This window comes from Lathyrus oleraceus, chromosome 4 (assembly GCF_024323335.1).
Source record: "Lathyrus oleraceus cultivar Zhongwan6 chromosome 4, CAAS_Psat_ZW6_1.0, whole genome shotgun sequence".
NCBI lineage: Eukaryota > Viridiplantae > Streptophyta > Magnoliopsida > Fabales > Fabaceae > Lathyrus > Lathyrus oleraceus.
This window is the reverse complement of record NC_066582.1, coordinates 22,702,821-22,724,551: the sequence shown is the minus strand read 5'-3', so window position 1 is coordinate 22,724,551 and position 21,731 is coordinate 22,702,821.

The window sequence follows — 21,731 nt, the reverse complement described above, 5'->3', positions numbered from 1 at the left end:
TTGTATTTCATGCATCATTTGCATAGCAAGTTTCTTACCTTCTAGCCTTTCGGTCGGATGTCTCATTGTTCTTCATCTTTGTATCAGACAAGTTGACTCATCAGTACGATACTCACGTTAATCGTTAACGTAGGATGGATTGGATGGAACAAGAGAACCGAGAGCTCAAGGAAGAAGTTGCTAGACTCACTTCTCTGATGGATTCATTCATTGCTGCTCAAAATCAACCAGCTTCAACTCCTACAACTCCTCCTCAAAGGACTGTCATCTCAGAGATCGTCTCAATGCCAGTATCTGTGATTCCTGCCAGCCTGCCTGCACAAGCTATGTCTGCCGGATTCCCGTGGGAATGCCTCCGAATTTTATGCCTGAAGGTTAAGCTCCAACTGTTTCTCTTATGCTGGCATCTCGCCCGGTCATGTCAACGCCTCCTCCTGTGGTTCATGATATGCCACGTGTTGAAGAAACCATTTATCATTCTGAGCCGTCTGAGGACCCTGATGTGTATGAGAAAATGGATGAAATGAAAGACCAATTTCAAGAGTTTAGAAAGGAATTGAAGTCCCTTAGAGGTAAAGACTTGTTTGGGAAAAGTGCTGTTGAACTTTGCTTGGTGTCAGACGTGAAAATCCTTGTCAAATTCAAGGTCCCAGACTTTGAGAAGTATAAAGGGAATACTTGTCCTTTGAGCCATCTTGTTATGTATGCCCGCAAGATGTCGACCTAGACAGATAATGATCAGTTGCTTATCCATTATTTTCAAGACAGTTTGACCGGTGCTGCGCTTCAGAGGTATATGGGTTTCGACAGTGGTAGTATCCATACTTTCAACGACTTAGGTGAGGCCTTCATCAAGCAATACAAGTCCAACATATATATGGATCCTGATCATGATCAGTTGAGGTCCATGTATCAGAAGGATAAGGAGACGTTTAAAGAGTATGCGCAGAGGTAGAGAGAGCTTGCTGCTCAGATTAGTCCCCCGTTGGAGGAGAACGAAATGACGAAGGTCTTTTTGAAGACTCTGAGTTTACTCTATTACGAGTGTATAATTTCCAGTGCTCCCAATGACTTCACTGAAATGGTGAAAATGGGGATGCATTTAGAAGAAGGTGTCCGAGAGGGGCGTTTGTCTAGAGAAGAATCATCTACGAGCAAGAAGTATGGAGGTAGTTTCTCTAAGAAGAAAAAGGGGGAAACCAATTGAGTATCTGTGGGGGGAAAAAGGGGCCTCATGTGAGGAAAAATTCCAGATCTCAACAGCATCATCATCAAGTATCATCTGTCATTCCAGTATTTACCAACAATTCTGCTATACAATCAGTATCAGTTTAATAACAACAACAACGTACTCAAACCAATAACAACTACAACAATCAGCATAACAATTTTGAAAGGAAGAAGGTCACTTTTGACCCTATTCCTATGACGTATGTCGAGTTGTATCTTCTCTCATTGTCAAGAATATGATCCATCTGAGAAATCCTCTGCATACACCCGAGCCTCTACCATGGTGGTAGAAGCCCGATCTGCATTGCACTTTTCATCATGGGGAACCCGGACACAACATCAGGAATTGTTATCCTTTGAAGTATGAAGTCCAAAAATGGATCAAAAGTGGGATGATGTCCTTTGAGGACCGTGCACCCAATGTCAAAGCTAATCCTTTGCCCACACATGCAAATTCTTTTGTGAATATGGTAGATGGTTGTCCTGGTAATTTCAGAGTTTTTGATGTTCGTCGTATCCAAAGTTCTTTGGTGGAGATACATAGAACTCTGTGCCTGATCAGTGATTGTGAACATGACCATGATGGTTGTGTTATTTGCAGTGTTAATCCGCGAGGATGTGTGATTGTCAAGAGCAATATTCAGAAGATGATGGATGAAAGTGTGATTCATATCAGTCTATCCAGAGATATGGGTAATGATGTGAATGTAATTATGCCAGTGTTCAAGACTCCTGAGCGAGTAGTAATCCAGTTTGACAGCAACAAAAGAGATAATAGATCGGTATCGCCGTTGGTAATATGGTTAGCGGTCCTAGTCCCTTATGCATCCGATAAATTTGTACCTTACAAATATAATGCTACTATGATTGAGAATGGGCAAGAGATTCCTCTTCCCGCAGAAAATCCAGTAGTGAGCATTGCTGATGTTGTTAAAGTGACTCGTAGTGGTCGTGTATTTGGTCTGATATCTACGAAGGTTGTGGAGGATGTTGTGGTTGGTAAGAAGGCGGAGGTTCCTTTTGGTTAATCATGTTAATTATCCAATTTGTTAGTCTGGTGAATCCAATGGGTTGAAGGTTAAGGATGATTATGATGAGGTTCTCTGATTGATTAAGAAGAGTGGGTTCAATGATATGGAGTAGTTACTCCAAACACCTTCCAAGATCTATGTCTTATCTTTGTTGATGAATTCCGAAGCGCACCGAGAGGCGTTGCTGAAAGTGCTTGAGCAAGCTTATGTGGAACATGATGTCACGGTTGATCAATTTGATCATATCGTTGCAAATATCACTTCATGCAATAATCTGAGTTTCTGCGATGAAGAGCTTCCCGAGGAAGGCAGAGATCACAACTTGGCCCTCCATATATCCATGAATTGTAAAAAAGATGCTTTGTATAATGTTTTAGTAGATACCGGTTTGTCGTTGGATGTTTTACCCAAATCTACTTTAGCAAGGTTATCTTATCAGGGCACACCCATTAGGTACAGTAGTGTGGTTGTGAAAGCGTTTGATGGTTCTCGTAAAACTGTCATTGGAGAAGTGGACCTCCTAGTTAAGATTGGTCTGAGTGACTTCCATATTGCTTTCCAAGTAATGGATATTCACCCAACCTATAACTGTTTATTGGGAAGGTCGTGGACTCATGAGGCTGGTGCTGTCATATCAACGCTTCATCATAAACTCAAATTTGTTAAGAATGGCAAGTTGGTTGTTGTGGGAGGTGAGAAAGCTCTATTGGTAAGCCATCTTTCATCTTTCCCCTATGTTGAAGTTGAAGAAGATATTAGTACTCTGTTCTAAGCGTTGTCAGTGGCTGATGAAGTTTAGAAGACTGGGGCATCCATTCCTTCTCTGAAAGATGCACAAGAAGTTATTCAGGCTGGAGGCATAGACAAGTGGGGTCGTGTCACAGAAGTCGTCGAGAACAATAACATGATTGGTCTAGGACTTTAGAAAGGACCGTTCCGAGGAGATGTCAAAGCTATGTAACCAATATTTCACAATAGAGGGTTCATCCACAAGGAGGAACAACACTCAGCTGCTATCATTCATGAAGACGAAGTTGAAGAAGATTGTGTCAACTTTGTGACACATGGGCAGACTTGCAACAATGGGGTTGTTGTTGATGTTTCTGTCATTATGCATCGTTCAAAGTAATATGTTTTATTGTTTATAGAAAAATCCTTTTCATGTGCCTAAGGGAGAAGTGAAACATTGTTGGGCATTTTCAAATTATCATTAATAAAATGAAATTTTATTCATCCAACATTTATGTTATTTTTACTTTTTGCTTTTTCGAAAAATGGTAATCACAAAAAACATAAATAAGCAATAATTTTTCCCACACCTTGATAATATTTGTTTGCAATTCATATTTCTAAAATCAAAATATCAAATCATTATGCAGGTTGCTTCTCAAACCCATTGAATATAATGATCTTACTCCCTCTCCAAACTTTGATTTCCTTGTGTTTGAAGCCGAGGAAGAGAATGATGATGAAGACGTTCCTGATGAGTTATCCCATTTGCTTGAGCATGAGGAAAGAACCATTCAGCCATTTGAAAAGAAGATTGAATTGGTCAACTTGGGTTTCGAAGATGATGTCAAGGAAGTTAAGATTGGGTCATAGCTTCGTCCAGATGTTAAGAAGGGGATGGTTGAGCTTCTTCGAGAATATTCTGATGTGTTTTCTTGGTCTTATCAAGATATTCCAGATATTGATGCCGATATTATGGAGCATAGATTGTCGTTGAAGCCAGGTTGTCCGCCAATCAAGCATAAATTGAGAAGAACTCATCCTGATATGGAAGTGAATATCAAGGAGGAAATGCATAAGCAGATTGATGATGGTTTCCTTGTTACCTCTGAGTATCCGTAGTGGGTATCCAATATTGTGTTTGTTCCAAAGAAAGACAGAAAAGTTCGCATGTGTGTTGATTATAGAGATTTGAATAAAGCTAGTCCGAAAGATGATTTTCCTCTGCCACACATTGATGTGTTGGTAGATAATATAGCTAAGTTCAATGTATTCTCTTTTATGGACGAATTTGTAGGTTATAATCTTATTAAGATGGCACCTGAAGATATGGAGAAGACCACATTCATTATGCCTTGGGGAACATTTTGTTACCGAGTCATGCCTTTCGGTTTGAAGAATGTTGGTGCAACGTACCAGAGAGCCATGACCACTCTTTTCCATGATATGATGCATAAAGAGATCGAGGTCTATGTTGATGATGTGATTGTTAAGTCAATGACTGAAGATAAACATGTTGGGCATTTATTGAAGTTATTCCGGTGTTTGAGGAAGTACAAAATCCACTTGAATCCCAATAAGTGTATATTTGGTGTTTGCTATGGTAAGTTGTTGGGCTTTATTGCCAGTGAGAAAGGTATTGAAGTTGATCCTGCCAAGGTCAAAGCAATACAAGAGATACCTGCGCCCAAAATTGAGAAGCAAGTAAGAGGTTTTCTTGGCCGCTTGAACTATATCTCAAGATTTATATCACATATCATGGCCACATGTGCACCTATATTCAAGCTCCTTCGAAAAGATCAATCTTGTGATTGGACCAAGAATTGCCATAAAGCTTTTGACAATATCAAAGAATATCTACTTGAGCCTCTGATTTTGTCTCCGCCTGTTGAAGGAAGACCTTTGATCATGTATTTGATTGTGCTTAAAGAGAGTATGGGTTGTGTTCTTGGTCAACAAGATGAATCTGGTAAAAAAGAATATGCTATTTACTACCTCAGTAAGAAGTTCGCCGATTGTGAGTCTCAGTATTCTATGCTTGAAAAGACATGTTGTGCTTGGGCTTGGGCTGCTAAGCGTCTACGTCAGTATATGTTAAATCATACTACTTGGTTGATATCCAAGATGAATCCAATCAAATACATATTTGAAAAGCCTTCTTTAATTGGGAGGATTTCTCGTTGGCAGATGTTATTATCTAAGTATGATATAGAATACCGAGCTCAGAAAGCTATTAAAGGTAGTATCTTGGCTGACCATTTGGCTCAACAACCTATTGATGATTATCAGTTAGTGCAGTATGATATCTCTGATGAAGAGATTTTGTATTTGAAGATGAAAGATTGTGATGAACCATTGCTTGAAGAAGGGCCAGAACCTGGTTCCTGTTGGGGCATGGTATTTGATGGCGCTGTTAATTCTTATGGTAATGGCATTGAGGCAGTGATTATTACTCCTCAAGGCACTCATTTTCCGTTTACAGCTAGATTGACCTTCAAATGTACAAATAATATGGCTGAGTATAAAGCTTGCCTCATGGAGATTCAGCCTTGGTTGTTAATCAGGTCAAAGGTGAATGAGAGACGAATCAACCCAGTTTGATACCGTATAGAGATTATGCGAGAAGGATATCAACTTTCTTTACAAAGTTTGAGTTTCATCATATCCCTCGAGATGAAAACCGGATGGCAGAATAGACGAGCCTGATCCCAAAAGTGTAGAAAGTTTTGTCTTATATGAAGAGGTTGATGATCCAGAATTAATCAAGAAGATTGTCAAGGCTTGGGGAGCATTTTATCCTCAAGGAAGAGAAGAAATGGGTAAAAAGAATTGCATTGCCAAAGAAGCTTACACCAAATGGGTAAAAGACAGAGTCAAAGAGATATTGCTGCCATTTCCATCCAAACCATCCATGAGCACCAAGCCTCTTGAACCTGTGATCAATCAAACTTCTGAAGTCGATAAACTGAAAAGAATTATCAAGGCCCTAGAGAAAGAGAATATCGATCTCAAATCTAGACTTGGTAAGATTTCCTTAGATAAAGAAACTTTGAAGTTCAACTTGAACCAAAAGAGAGACAGAGTGCATCGGGCAGATGACGAGGTGCAAGCTGAGGTGTACAAAAGAATAAAAGTGGGTGATACGCTCAAAGGAACTTGTGCTAGCTTGTCAGCAAAGAAGAAACATCTAGCTGAAACTCAATACCAGGCTTGTAAAACGGAGCTTAATTATAAAGAACAGATCAAGAAACTTCAAGACCAGCTAGAAGTTTGCAAGAAAAGGATGAAGGACGAACAAAGTCGCACCAAGCGGTTAGAGGTCACTCTTTGCTAGAACCAGTATGAGCTAGACCAGAGGCTTAAGGAGATCCGTGAGCTAAAAGATCAATCACGCAAAGACCTAGAAAACACCAACCTACTCAAACAAGAGAATGATCGCCTAGAAAAACACAGTGGACATCTTGAAGAGCTCCTCAACCAAAATGAGGCATTTGTGAGAAGTATTCTAGATGGACCTGATCACACTATACCACCTAACTTCCTTGAAGGAAGCACGGTATTGGAGGGAAATGAGTGCATGCCTGACCCTGTTCACTGAAAAAGCTACATAAAACTTCTCAGATTTGTTACAAGAAGCTTTTGTCAGAGTGTTTCTGCATAGTGTCCCTTGGGCTTTATTTTTATTTCATTCTTGTTTCTAGGATGGCATCCGATAGGGTTGATGTCGAGATTCTTGTAACTTTGCGGGTAGCTTATTGATATGTACTTGTACTCCACCTTCTTGATATATGAATAAAAGAGTTTCTTGATTATTGACTTCACAAACTATCTCTCTCCTTATGCTTTATATTTTCTTATGTTGATAAACAAACTCAGGGATTCCTTGAAAAAATTTCCTTTACAAAAGTGAATGTAAAAATAAATAAATATGCATATGTCAAATTTTTTACATACATACATGCATCCACGCATTTATTTTTCATAAACCTCCAGAAAACAAAATGCTTATCATCTCCATCTTTCCACAGCAAAAATGACGACTCGTCATCGCTACTTCACCCGTGCAAATAAATCAAGGATAATGGCTGATTACGAATCTGACAATGCTGTTGTCCGTGAATCTCTCGCCCAAGTCCAGGGTAGAATGGACCTCTTTCAGGGAAACATGAAGACTATCTTGGAGATCCTCCAAACTCAGAGGGCCTCTACCTCTGCTAACCCTATTACTGCCAATGTTACACATGTTGTTGGGGTGACCAATCTTGCTGCTGTTGTTGATGCTACCGTCGAAACTACGACGGAGACCGTAACACCAACTAATGGGAACTGTCAGTTGGTTCCTGCCGATTTGAATAGGCTTGCTGCTGCCTATCCCTAGGGAATGCCCCAGAACTTTGTTGCTCACTTTACCAATGGGAGTGCCTTCTTCCCTCATCAGACTCTTTCCGCCCATATTGCTGCCAAGACTGCTATTTTCCCCTGGGGTGTACCCACAGTTCAGACTCCTCCAGTTGATGCTACCAACCTTGAGGACAATCAAGGTCAGGTTCCCACTGAAACTCCTGACGTTGAAGATGAATACTGAGGCCCGCGCTTCCACTTTCAGGTTCCTGCTCAGGTTTCTCAACCTGTGAACACGAACCAACCTCAAGTTGCGCCACTTGGTTACCCTGGGGCAACTTCTGTGCCTACGCTGACTTACGCACCTAATAATCCTGCACTCCAGTATGTGCAGACTGGGGCACCTCAGGCTCCTAATGCTCTGACTGGAGGACAGTTTCCTCACATGGCACATGCTGCTCAAACAGTACCTCCCAGTTTCTCCTACCCACCGCATATGTTGTTTGCTCCTTAGAGTGTGTATGTTCAGGCAATAGCTCTAGAAACTTCTCGACCATCCAGTCAGATCGCTATCCCTGCTGCTAATCTGGCCCGGCCTGCGGATTATTAGCTGCTAGACGACATAATAAGGGCTATTTAAGGTTTCTCGGCCTTCGACATTGATGCCCGAGATCTTTGCTTGATTTCGAACATGGTGCTCCCACAGAAGTTTAAGGTGCCAGACCTACCGAAGTATAAAGGTATAAGCTGTCCTCGAAGTCACATCAGGATGTACTGCAGGAAGATGGCATCGTATATTGACAATGACGACTTGCTAATCCACTGCTTCAAGATAGTATATCTGGAGCTTCTCTGGATTGGTATATGAGTTTAGAACGCACTAAGATCAAATCCTGGAGAGATCTATCTAAAGCATTTCTAAAACAATACAAGTATAATCTCGATATGACACCGGCAAGGCTGCAATTACAGAATCAGGCACAAAAATCTAATGAGACCTTTAAGGAGTATGCTCAGTGTTGGCGTTAGATGGCTTCCAGGGTCAGACCGGCTTTGTCAGATAACGAACTTGTTGATATCTTCATGGGTACACTTCAAGGGTTGTATTATGAAAAGATAATTGGGAGTTCTTCTAGTAATTTTGCAGATATGGTAACTATCGGTGAACGTGTAGAGAATGGGCTGAAATCAGGGAAGATCACAGATACCACTGCTCCATAAGCTACGAGTAAGAAGTCACATGGGGGCTTCACGAAAAAGAAGGAGGGGGAGACAAATGTTGTGACGGCAAATGTCCACCCCTAGTATCAGTTTCCAATGGCTCCCATGTCGTACTATCCATATCCCTATGTTGCTGCTGCTTAATATCAACAACCGCCATGTCAGTATCAACCGCAGAAAAGCAATCCACAACTAGCACCTACTCAGAAAGCCAGAATCAACAATACAACTGTGACAACAAGGGCCAAGGTCGAGGTCAGAATAACAGGAATAACTTTGGTAGTCGCCCTCAAATTGATAAAATTTTGGTGTCATATGCTGAACTGGTACCGTATTTGATTGACGTAGGGGATATTGTACCAAAAGAAATCCTTGCGGCCTCTCCTCCTTTTCATCCTAAGCACACTCTTAATGCTTCGTGCGCTTTCCATGTCGGGTATATAGGACATTCCACAGAGGACTGTTGGACCCTCAAATACAAAATCCAAGACTTGATTAATCAGGAGATTTTGTATTTCTCCGAGGAAAAGCCTAATGTGAAAACGAACCCCCTGCCTAATCATGGCGGTTCATCAGTCAATGCCATTATTGAAGAGGAAATGGCATAATCTATAATACCGGCCGACGATGTGAAGACTCCGTTGTCAGTTGTGTTGAAGAGACTTGGACAGTTTTGGTTTCTAGCAGGTATACATGAAGATTGTGCAGTATGTGAATGTGATCCAGACAATTGTGATGAGTTAAGGGGTTCTGTGTAAGAGTTGATGGATCAAGGGTTGATACAGTTCTCCAAGTCCAAGGTAGTAGAAGAAGTGGCAGTAATCGAACCGATAACTATTGTGTATATGAAGAAGAAGGTTGAAGCTCCTCCCAAGAGGATTCAGCCAATTCATTTCTGTGTTCCTATTCCATTTCCGTATCAGAATACCAAGGCGGTACCTTAGACTTATGAGACAACAACGTATGTAGGCGGAAAAAAAATTGTGTTCCTGACACTGAAATCGTCAATATAACTAGGATGGGAGGAATCACTCACAATGGCTGTGTATTCACTCCAAAATACACTCCTAGGGTGTCTCTATCACCCACAGTTATCCCTCCTAAAGAGAAGGTTCTTCCTACTACTCCTCCGCAGGCAGGGGAACTGTATCGGCCACTCCGAACGTGACAATTGTTCCAGCACCGACAAATGTTATTGCTAACAAAGTTGCAGAATCAGAAACGTCTAAGGGTAAAGGGCCAATTGTTGAAGACGAGCAAGTTTAATATCACAAGAAGAGCATCACTTTTGAGGAAGGCCAAGAATTCCTCAAATTGATCAAGAAGAGTGATTTCAAGATCGTCGATTAGGTGAACCAGACTCCTTCCAAAATCTCTATTTTTTCTTTACTGCTGAGTTCTGAGGCACACCGTAAAGTGTTGTTGAAAGTCTTGAATACTGCTCATGTGATGCAAGATATCACAGTCGATCAATTTGACGACGTGATTGCGAATATCACATCCAGTAGGTATTTAGGATTTAATGAAGCAGAATTACCTTCTGAGGGAAACGCCTATAATAAAGCACTATATATTTCAGTCATGTGCACAGACTCTCTTCTATCTCGAGTCCTCGTCGACACTAGTTCTTCGCTTAATGTAATGCCAAAGGCTACATTAGGTCAATTGCAGTTTAAAGGACCCGAGATGAGGACCAGTGCACTGATTGTTCGAGCTTTTGATGGTTCCCAAAGACAGGTTATTAGGGAAGTGGATCTTCCTATTTGTGTTGGACCTCACTAATTCAGCATTACCTTCCAAGTTATGGATATCAACCCGACTTACAGTTGTTTGTTAGGTAGACCGTGGATTCATGTCGTAGAGGCAGTCACCTCTACGCTGCAGCAAAGGTTGAAGTTCTTGATTGATGATAGACTGGTAATTGTATGTGGTGAAGAAGACATGCTGGTTAGCGAACTCTCGTCATTCAAATATGTTGAGACAGATGAAGGAATTGTTGAGATTCCACTCCACTGCCTGGAATTTGAAGAAGTCAGTTCTGCTACCACCAATCATGATCAGTCATCCGCTACCATCCTATCTTTAGTCAGAAGCGCCAAGAAGACTCTGGAGAAAGGCCCACTTTTCGGTTGGAGTAAAGTTGTCAACATGGCAGAAAAGCGGGACATATTTGGTATCGATTATCGTCTATTAGCACACAAGGCAAGCCCAAAGAAGAATTAGTTCAACCCGGTCAAATTCAACAGCGCCGACTTTCAAAATGACCATACTGTGCCAGTCATCGGAGAATCCAGTGGCAGCAAACCGGAGACTCCTAGCCTCGTACGCAAATGTCCTCCAGGGTTCAAGCTCTCCAACTGGATAGCTTCCATGATTCATATAGTGTACTCGGAGAAAACGTAATGCATTTTGTTTTCTCAATCACTTTTCCTCACCTGAAACAAGAGGACAGCTTGTAAGGGCCTCCATGTTTAAAAGTATTATGTGGATAAATAAAGAAAGTACTTTTTGCATGCAAAACTTGTGTTCCCTTTCTTTAAATTATTTTTACTTTTTCACTAAAACCACGAAATGGCAAAAGATTTCTGTCTTTTCTTTCCACTTTATTAAAAAGCATACTAAAAATAAGCTCATCACATGCAGAGCAAACAAAATTATTGATTACAATATGGCAAGAATCAACTGTAAATCTGGATTTCCAATCAACCAAGATGAAGATGACAGTGAGGAAGATTATGAATTACCAGTTGAACTAGCATGGCTCCTTGAGCACGAAGAAAAAGAGATCCAGCCATACAAAGAACCAGTGGATGTCATTAATTTGGGTTCTGATACCGATAAAAAAGAAGTAAAAGTTGGGGCATCTCTCGTTAAGCATGTACACTCCGAGTTGGTTGAGTTATTGCACGAGTATGTTGACGTCTTCGCTTGGTCATATCAAGATATGCCAGGGCTAGACAGCAGCATCATTGAACATCACCTTCCGCTCAATTCTGAATATCCTCCCATCAAGCAAAAGCTTAGAAAGACCAGACCCGACATGACACTCAAGATCAAAGAAGAGGTTAAAAAGCAGTTTGATGCTAGCTTTTTGGTTATTTCTGAGTATCCAAAGTGGGTTGCTAACATCGTCCCAGTTCCGAAGAAGGACGGCAAAGTCAGAATGTGTGTAGATTACCAAGACCTCAATAAAGCGAGCCCAAAGAATGACTTCCATTGGCCTTATATTGATGTTTTGGTTGATAATACATCTCAGTTTTCCGTCTTTTCCTTCATGGATGGGTTCTCCAGGTATAATCAGATAAAGATGTCTCCAGAAGATATGGAGAAGACAACCTTCATCACACCTTGGGGAACTTACTGCTATAAAGTAATGTCGTTCGGCTTAAAGAATGCAGGGGCAACGTACCAACATGCCATGGTAACCCTCTTTCACGATATGATTCATGAAGAGATTGAGGTTTACGTGGACGACATGATTTCCAAATCCAGAACTGAAGAAGATCACTTAGAAAACCTGAGGAAATTATTTACCCGACTCCGAAAGTTCAAGTTGCATCTGAATCCGGCTAAGTGCACTTTTAGGGTCCGACCGGTAAGCTCTTGGGTTTCATAATCAGTCAGAAAGGTATTGAGGTTGATCCCAACAAAGTTTGAGCCATCCAAGAATTGCCATCTCCCCGTACAGAAAAAGAAGTCTGAGGTTTCCTTGGTCGACTCAATTACATCTCCAGATTCATATCATATTTAACCACTACATGTGAACCGATATTCAAACAGTTGAGAAAGAATCAATCGATTGTATGGAACAATGATTGCCAAGCGGCATTCGACAAAATAAAAAAGTACTTATAAGAACCATCAATCCTCATACACCGGTTCCTGGTCGGCCTCTCATTATGTACCTCACAGTACTCGATGAATCTATGGGTTGCATTTTGGGTCAACACGACGACACAGGTAAGAAGGAACACACCATTTACTATCTCAGCAAGAAATACACTGAATGTGAGACCAGATACTCACTCTTAGAGAAGACTTGTTGTGCCTTGGCTTGGGTTGCTCGACGCCTGAGAAAATACATGATTTGCCATATTACTTTATTGATATCCAAAATGGATCCGATAAAGTACATCTTCGAAAAGCCTGTCGTTACTGGTAGAATTGCTTGGTGCCAAATGTTGTTGACCGAATATGATATCTAGTATGTGACCCAGAAAGCAATAAAAGGGAGTATTATGTCTGACTACCTTGCTCACCTACCTGTGGAAGGTTATCAACCGTTGAGGTTTGACTTTCCAAACAAAGACATCATGTTTATCAGAGACTTCACTATTCCAGGCTCCGAGATAAGCCCTGAGGAAGGCCCCAAACCAGGATTGTGATGGACGCTTGTGTTCGATGGTGCTTCCAATGCTCGTGGTCATGGTATAGGCGCAATGATCACTTCTCCAACCAGTTTCCACCTTCCATTTACCGCCAGACTATGTTTTGACTGCACCAACAATATGCCAGAATATGAAGCATGTATCTACGGTTTGGAGGCGGCCATCGACTTAAGGATCAAGATTCTTGAAGTATACGGTGATTCAGCTCTGGTAATAAGTCAGGTAAAAGGTGATTGGGAGACTCAGGATAGCAAGTTGATACCCTACAAAGAGCATATCAGAAAATTGGTACCCTACTTTGATGAAATCTCTTTTCATCATATTCCTAGGGAGGAAAATCAGTTAGCAGATGCTCTAGCCACGTGGGCATCTATGTTCAAAGTCAAATGGAAGAATGAAGCACTAGTTATCCACATTGACCACTTAGATGAACTAGCACATTGTCTAGCAATTAAGGTCGATCCTAATGATAAGCCCTGGTTCTACTACATAATGACATTTATGGAGAAGCAGCAGTATCCCGAGGGTATATCCATCACTGATAAGAAGACTCTAAGAAGACTCTCTTCCAAGTTTTTCCTAAGCGGTGATGTGTTATACAAGCGAAATTATGATTTCGTACTGCTCAGATGCGTGGATAGACACGAAGCTAGTACGATCATGAAATCCATACATGAAGGCTGCAAGGGTGTACATGCGAAAGGTCATGCTATAGATAAGAAGATCCTTCGAGCTGGGTATTACTGGACAACAATGGAGGTTGATTGTTACAACTTTGTCAAAAGATGTCACAAATGTCAGATATATGGTGACAAGATCTTTGTGCCACCAACTTCGTTGAATGGTTTGACGTATCCTTGGCCTTTTTCTATGTAGGGTACCGATATGATTGGGATGATAGAGCCTAAAGCTTCCAACGGTCATCGATTCTTCCTAGTTTCCATTGATTACTTCACGAAATAGGTTGAAGTTGCTTCATACGCCAATGTCACTTGATAGGTGGTTACTCGGTTTATTAAGAAATAGATAATTTGCCGCTACGAAATTCCTAGCAAGATCATCACTGACAATGTCAGTATCCTTACAATAATATGATGAAAGGGTTGTGCAAAAAGTTTAAGATCGAGCACCATAACTCCTTACCATACCAGCCCAAGATGAACGACACTGTAGAAGCAGCTAATAAGAACATCAAAAGAATCATCCAGAAAATGGTCAAGACATATAAGGATTGGCATGAGATGCTACCATTCGCGCTACACGGTTATAGAACCTTGGTTTTCACATCCACTGGAGAAACTCCATACTCATTAGTGTATGGGGTGGAGGTCGTCCTACCAATTGAAGTTGAGATCCCTTCACTCGGGGTCATCATGGAGGCTGACCTCGATGAAGCTGAATGGGTTCAATCACGGTATGACCAGCTGAATTTCATCGAAGAAAAGTGTTTGATGGCCGTTTTCCATGGTCATTTATACCAAAGACGCCTCAAACGAGCTTTTGAAAATAAGTTTCTTCCTCGTGAGTACCGTGCAGGAGAACTCGTACTCAAAAGGTATTCTGCCACTCACTCAGACCCTCGGGGCAAATTGACTCCCAACTACGAATGACCTTTTGTCATCAAGAAGGCCTTCTCAGGTGGAGCTCTAATCCTCACAACAATGGATCGAGAAGATTTTACATCTCCAGTGAATGCAGACATAGTCAAAAAATATTATGCCTAAAAAGAAATGATACTAAAAGCCCGCTCGATTAACCCTCACAAAATTAATCTGGGCAAAAATGGCTATCCCGATGGACCAAAAAATGAATTGTCCATGCAAAAGTTAGGGATCAAATAAAAAAATGAAGCTCGTTAAGTCAAAAAACCGAAAGGGAGGCTTAGGTAAAAAGGAGCATCCCGGTGGACGAAAAGAATAGGAAACGTCCAGGCAAAAGTTGGGGATAAAGGCATTGACTATGATCCTTGAGCCCATTACGCTACAAGTTAGATATCAGATGGTCAAAGATCGAACCAATCATCGTCAATCAAAGCAAGGTCTCAGAATTCAGATTTTACAGTGGATAACAACCAATGTTGTAATCAATGGAAAATACAAAGAAATATTTCCCATTGCCATTTCATTTATTTTTTCAATTTCTGCGACATCCTCCTTAAGGATGTTTGCATCTTTGTACACACCATATGTACAGTTCTATTCATAATCAATAAAATTCAGTTTCTTTTATCAGTTATTCTTCTTCTTCTGCATTTTGTTTGCAAAGTAATTGATTTAGCTTATTCATATAATGCTTTAAAATCTCGGAGAACAATAAAAGCTACACTAAAGGAGAACTTTGTGCATTACTATAAAACTCTGATAAACTTAAAAAGATGACCGGTAACTCGAAAGTTTTGCTTGAATACTTGTGACATCTAGATGATTACCCAATTGTATCATGTATCCCGATATTCTTCAGTAGGCAGATGAACCCTTGCCAGCACTGTTAACGCATGGTTGTCACAATATTAGCCTCCTTGAGGATGGATGACGAGTCGGAGCTCCCTCCTAACCAGATAAACATTCATGCATCATGAAAATAAAGCATACACCATGCAACATGCATATCATGCTCCCCGTCATGATTTCTCCGCAAAATATCAAAATGTACATCAACAGTGTGACCGTCTGTTCCGGATTTTTTTGGATAGATTAGTATTTAATCCTCTTCTATCTTTTCTACCTCTTCTACCTCAAAAGTTTCCGCTATTCTTGTATTCAAGTTCAAGAAGATTGCATCTGTTGTACCCAAAAAATTTCCCTCCCCTTTTCGTCTTGTCACACAACCCTTGACTTGAGAATCATCTACATACACTCATGCTTCATTCATGTGCATCATTCATTCGCTAGTACTTGGTAGTTGATCGTTACAGATTCATGACTCTTGGATAACAATTATGTATGGATCAAGCTTCAAAAATATGGCCCGGTATTCATCAAAGCATAGGGGATATGAACCCTATTTTGTTTGATCATGGAGATGTGGATTCAAGAAGATTTTATCATGGCTCTCCTCAGGTCGTTAGAACCCTAGTTTCTTATTGAGACTTTGTGGGTATTCTTTGGGCATATCCCCTCTATCAAAACCCTAATTCAAGGTGCTTGAAGTTATATGTTATTTTAGGCCGACGTCTGATCGTGAGATTGATTGAAACCCTAACATTGTGGGGAAGAGGTTTTTGACCCTCTCTATCATACATCTTATCATCTAAACCAACACATCCATTCTTATGGTGTTTTCAAGATCCCTGGGTTTTATTAAAGGTCTTTGTTCCCTCCGTATGGTAATACCTTGGTCATGATGCAGTTGTCATTGGTCCTTGGTGGGTCATCTGTCACTGTGATTATCAAAACATTCTTAGCCATTCATTAGTGGTTCATAGGTACACTACGGTCCATTAAATCAAGGTTCATTCATCATTAAATCAAGGTTCATTCATATGGATTATAATTTGCCCAAGTCACCATAAAAGCATTATTTCATCTACACTAAGAAAAGAAAATCCTAGTTCTTGGTCCCTAGTTGATTTGGGTCAACTTATTGGATTTTTGGCCAACTAAGTTGACCAAAGTCAACCTTCTTCTCTAGGTAATTTTTAGGAGCTTTGGGCCACACAATTTGCATAGTTGTGATTAGAAGTGTCTGTTCAAATCTTTGCATGCAAGCCATCCTATTGAAACCCATTTTCATAATTCTATTCAAGGATAAACATTCCTTTCCATACACATTTCCAAAACAAGAAGTATTATGTATGTTTTCCAATATGTTACAGGTAGTGGTCATTCTCTACTTTGTATTACTTTGTACTACCGCCGCCTGAGTGTGTAGGTGAGGATACAAAGAATTTTCTGTTGTTCCAAGAAGACCTTTTGACTAAAAATTCGTTCTTGGTCTTGAAGATCGCTTTTCCCACATGACAGTATCCTTTCTTAAACTTTAATCTTATGCCACCTTTGAGGATAGTTTTCAATTGTGCGATAAGTAAGGACGCAAGACTCACTATGGATAAATTCCATATAAACCAAATTCAAAATTCCGTACAAACCAAATTCAAAATCCAATGCAAAACCAAATTGAAAGTTATTCAAATGCGAGAAATGAACTTTACATCCCTAGATATCTTAATCCTAACCATCCTTGTTCCATATTTGACCTTGATTAGCCAAATCCATTTTTGTTTCTTCATAAGAAGGTTTTGTTCAACCAACCGAGCACGAGCCAATGATTATACATGTTATCACATGGCCATTCTACGACAACTTAGGCATCTCGCATCATACCGCATCCTGCATTACATCATATCATCAGTTGGCAACCGAATTGCATATGCTAAGCATTACCAACTACATTTAACAAAAACAAATTAACACATTTTGAAACAAAAACATAATTGGAATTAAGTGTGAATCACAAGATTACGGGCCAGTTTGTTTTAGCTTTAAAAAAAATAGATTTTTTCTTTGTATTTTTGAAAATGGATTCTAGAAGGATGTTTTTCAAAATATTATAAGTTTTTCTAAATTTGTTTTTTATAAATTAAAAGATTGAATTGTTCATTCTATAACATAAATATACATTATTGAAGATCAAAACATAGTCAAAATCACAAGTTTTTCAAAAAGTTGTATCTTAAAAATGATTTTTATGAAAAGTTATTTGAAATAGCTTCAAAATTAAGTGATTTTTTGAAAACTTGATATCCAAATTTTTTTTCGATAAAATGATGAAATACTTAAAATAACATTTTAAGAATAACTATTCAAACCAAATTTTCATTTGAAGCTTTTATGAAAAGTTTCTTTGTAAATTTTTTTTACACTAAAATATATAAAACTGTAAAAATCATTTTTAAAAAAAGCCAAAACAAACGGGCCCTACATTGCACACGATAACCACACGATTTTCGCTCCAAAGAAGCCCAGCAACCTACATTTAAAGGCAGCACACACTTCATGGTTTTGATCCACCTGGCTTATCATTAACATATTGAAAAACATTATGCAACTCCTAAAGCTATGTTCAATATAACTATAGCCAACGCTGCATATTTGAATTAAAGTTGCAGTTTGCGCCGCGATTGATCCAAAAAGGAGAGGAAAAAACCAGTGTGGCCGTCTGCCGACTCGAAACAGTGTGTGAAAGTCTCAACCTGGATTGAACAACCTTGCTGCTGTAAGTAGAGTCCTAGCCTAACCAATTTACCGCCACCACTCTCTTTGGCCCACGTAGCAAGGAGTGTGTGGGAAGTCTAAACACCGACGTCTTTGACTTCAACGTTAAGCTAACATTACATCTCAGAACTCACGTGGTAACCTTATCCTCCAACCTCTCCATAACCCTGTCACTAAACCTGCGAAAGAGAGGAAATCGAAATGAGAGTAGAATTCCGAACACGCTAACCATGAAGATCAAGCCAGTTGTAAATAATAGCTAAACATTAGAGATCCTAATGAATGCAGCAGCTAATCACCTTCATTCCATTAATCCACTAGCATTACATTTTGTTCCATTTCATTCTTTATTAACATGTGCAAGTTCGATTAATTCTCGTAACAGGTTTCACAACAAATAACAGAAGTTAATAGTATTTCTAACACAACAGCATAGCCAAACCAATTCCACCTTAATTGAGACCATAGTTATTGATGGCCATCCAAGCTCTTCAACCTAGTTCCAATTCAAAGCAGAACAACAATATAACATTCAAACATAAGCTCACGATTGGACTCTAACTACCCGCCAACTGTAGCAATTCTAACATATTTTATTTTCAACAATTGACATCACCAAATCATATTTAGTTCATCACTTTTGCATAAGTATACTGTAAGACCCCAATTTTGACCCTAAGATCCCTCATCCTATCTCATTATATGCATTGACTTTGAGATCACACCTTGACATCCTCCTTACCCCTCATTCATTGGGTTTGCATTGGGAGAGATCACCAAGCATATTTTATTGTATTATACTTTATTTTTCTTTGTTTACTAACCAAAATACCAAAAATATGTCAATGTATAGTTTACTTCTTTTGTAGGTAATGTGTGGGTTCACCTATGCCTTATCAAGCTCATATATAGGGTTTGAGACCCTCAATGCAAGGAGAATAATCAAGAGATGGTTCACATTGACTCTAGATATCATGTATGGATCCACATGATCTCCAATTATCATTTTGATCAAGAATTCATCAAGAGTATGAAGCTTGTTTGCTTTGGAAGCCCTAATTCATCTGGGTATCTTGTATGACTTCCTCAGCAAGTTTCTTCATCATCTGATCAAATATTTCAAGGGATACTTCATATTACATAATATTATACATATATGGTCCTCCATAAGTCCAAAAGATCAAGAGAATTTCAAGTTTGCAAGTTGGTTCATGGTGGTTGACCAGAGAAAGCAACTGGTCAAAACTGGGGTTCACTAGACCCTATCTCCTACGATTTTTGTCATATTAAAATTATTTCAAGATCAAAGTTACTCCTTATGATATTCCAAACAACTTTCATGTTTAAGTCAAGATCTAGTTTTGTTTGGAAAGTCATTTTTTATGGTGAAAGATTATAGGTCATTTTGTCTGAACCCTAGTTAGGAGGTCAACTTACAAGGATCATAACTTGCTCAATTTTTATGCTATTAAGGACATTAAAGTTTCATGATCAAATTCAAGATGTCCTCTCCAACTTTTATTCTTTGAATAAATTCAAATTCAACTTGAAAGGGAATGTTCCAAGAGGAAATATTATAGGTCATTTTGGGCCATTACCATTGAACAAGTGATTTTCCTCAACTTCTAAAATGCAGAACTCCTTTATGCCAAATCCAAACGAGGTCAAATTTGTGACCAAATTGAATAACTTTGAAATATCTATAACCTTGATGCAGGAACTTTTTCCATTTTAAACCCATAGTAAAAGTTATTCAAGGTGGTAGAAGTGAACATTTAGCTTGGTACTTAGAAAATTTTCATTTATGTTTGATTTTCCAAACTTCCACCTCAAAATTCATCATGATCCAAGCTTAAAATGGAAACGTATTCAATGTGAAAGTTGTTCCCCTTGATCTCACCTTTCTAAAAAGTCCAAGTTCATCTCATTTGGACAAGAATTGGATGAATTGCGTGTGGTTTCTCTTCAAGGCTCCATTTGGATGAATCTCATCTTCACTTTCCAATTTTCATTGCATGATCACATGACACACTTTCAACATTGCACATGATGAATTTTGGACATGATTACATTATTTCATGGGCCTATCACACGCCCATGCAACCATGCAAGGGTGAATTTCTATTTTTGGCATTTTGAATGAAGTGTGTGGAAAGCAAATGCATTGCCTATAAATAAGACCCTTCATGCTAAGAATTAAGGACACCTTGCCCAAGCTTTAAACCTGAAATCCTAACCCTCACCATTAGAGGATAAACTTGAAGGTTTTCAATTGAAAATCGAGTTTTAATTTCACTTCAGTTTTGAAGTTGAAACTCCAAGAATCCAAGCCCTTCCTTGATCCATTTCACTTCCTGCAAGCATTCGAAGTCAAGCCAAGGCCAATTGGAAGCAAGATCAAGCAAGATTCAAGCTCCCTCAAAGGTGAATTTTTAGAAACTTCATCTCTTCGATTCTCTCTCAATTCTTCACCATTCTCTTTGATTTTTGGTTGGATGAAGTCCTACCAATGTAGGTAACAAGATTGAGTTGCTTTGAAGTCAAATCGAAGCAACTCAGTTCATGATCCTCAAAATTCAAATCCCTGTATCTTTTTATATACTTGGAATTGGAGAAAATTGAGGCCAAATTCGAGACCCTGAGCATTTTCTCTTTGAAATAGTGTCCTTGTTTTTCTTTTTCCATGGGGATGAAGTTGGACTAGTCCGGTGGAGGTCACCGGAGAAGATGACCGGAGCCGTAGCTCCGGTGATGTGTTGGCACACTTCCTGGCCATCTGATCATGTTTAGATGTTATAATCTGAGTCATTGCTTATGAATACCACACGTACATTGCATTGACTAAAGACTATCATGGAAAGCACGTGTGTGGCCATCAGATCTGCCACCTCAATTAATGAGGAAGATCTGATGGCCCTTGTTTTTCCTAATTTCTTTTTATTTTTTGAATTTCCATTTAATCCTTTTATTTTGTTTAATTCATATCAATTTCATTTTTAATCCAAAAAATATGGCACTTTCACAAAAAATCTTTAAATATTTTTCTCTTTCATATTCTGAATTAAAATCATTTTTTTGGATTAATTTTGATATTTTTCATGAATTAAATGTTTATTACATATTTTTAATTGTTTAAAAATACTTCTGACTTTTCAAAAATAGTGAAATATTTTGTCTAAGGTCCTTTGACCTTGTTTGACCTAGGATAAATCCCTTGGCCATTTATTTGGTGTTTTGAAGGGATTTTAGGTTATGACCAAATTAAAATGTATTTTAATTCACTTTTAATTAGATTTTTAATTTATTAAATGCTTAAAAATTATGTTGAGCCATTTTTATGGTCTTGTGATATTTGACTTTCTGTTTGGGCCTTGGTCAAGGTTGATTTGACTTTTGTTGGACCAAAACCCTTGGATTTAGGGGATTGATGAAATGTACATTTCATATCCCAAAATGAATGAATGGTTTTGATTTGATAAAATCCTCCCTTGGTCAATTGGTGTTTCTATCTTCCCCTCCCTCTTTATCTTCATCCCTATTCTTTCCCATTTCCTCATGTGACCAATGAAATCTCTAAT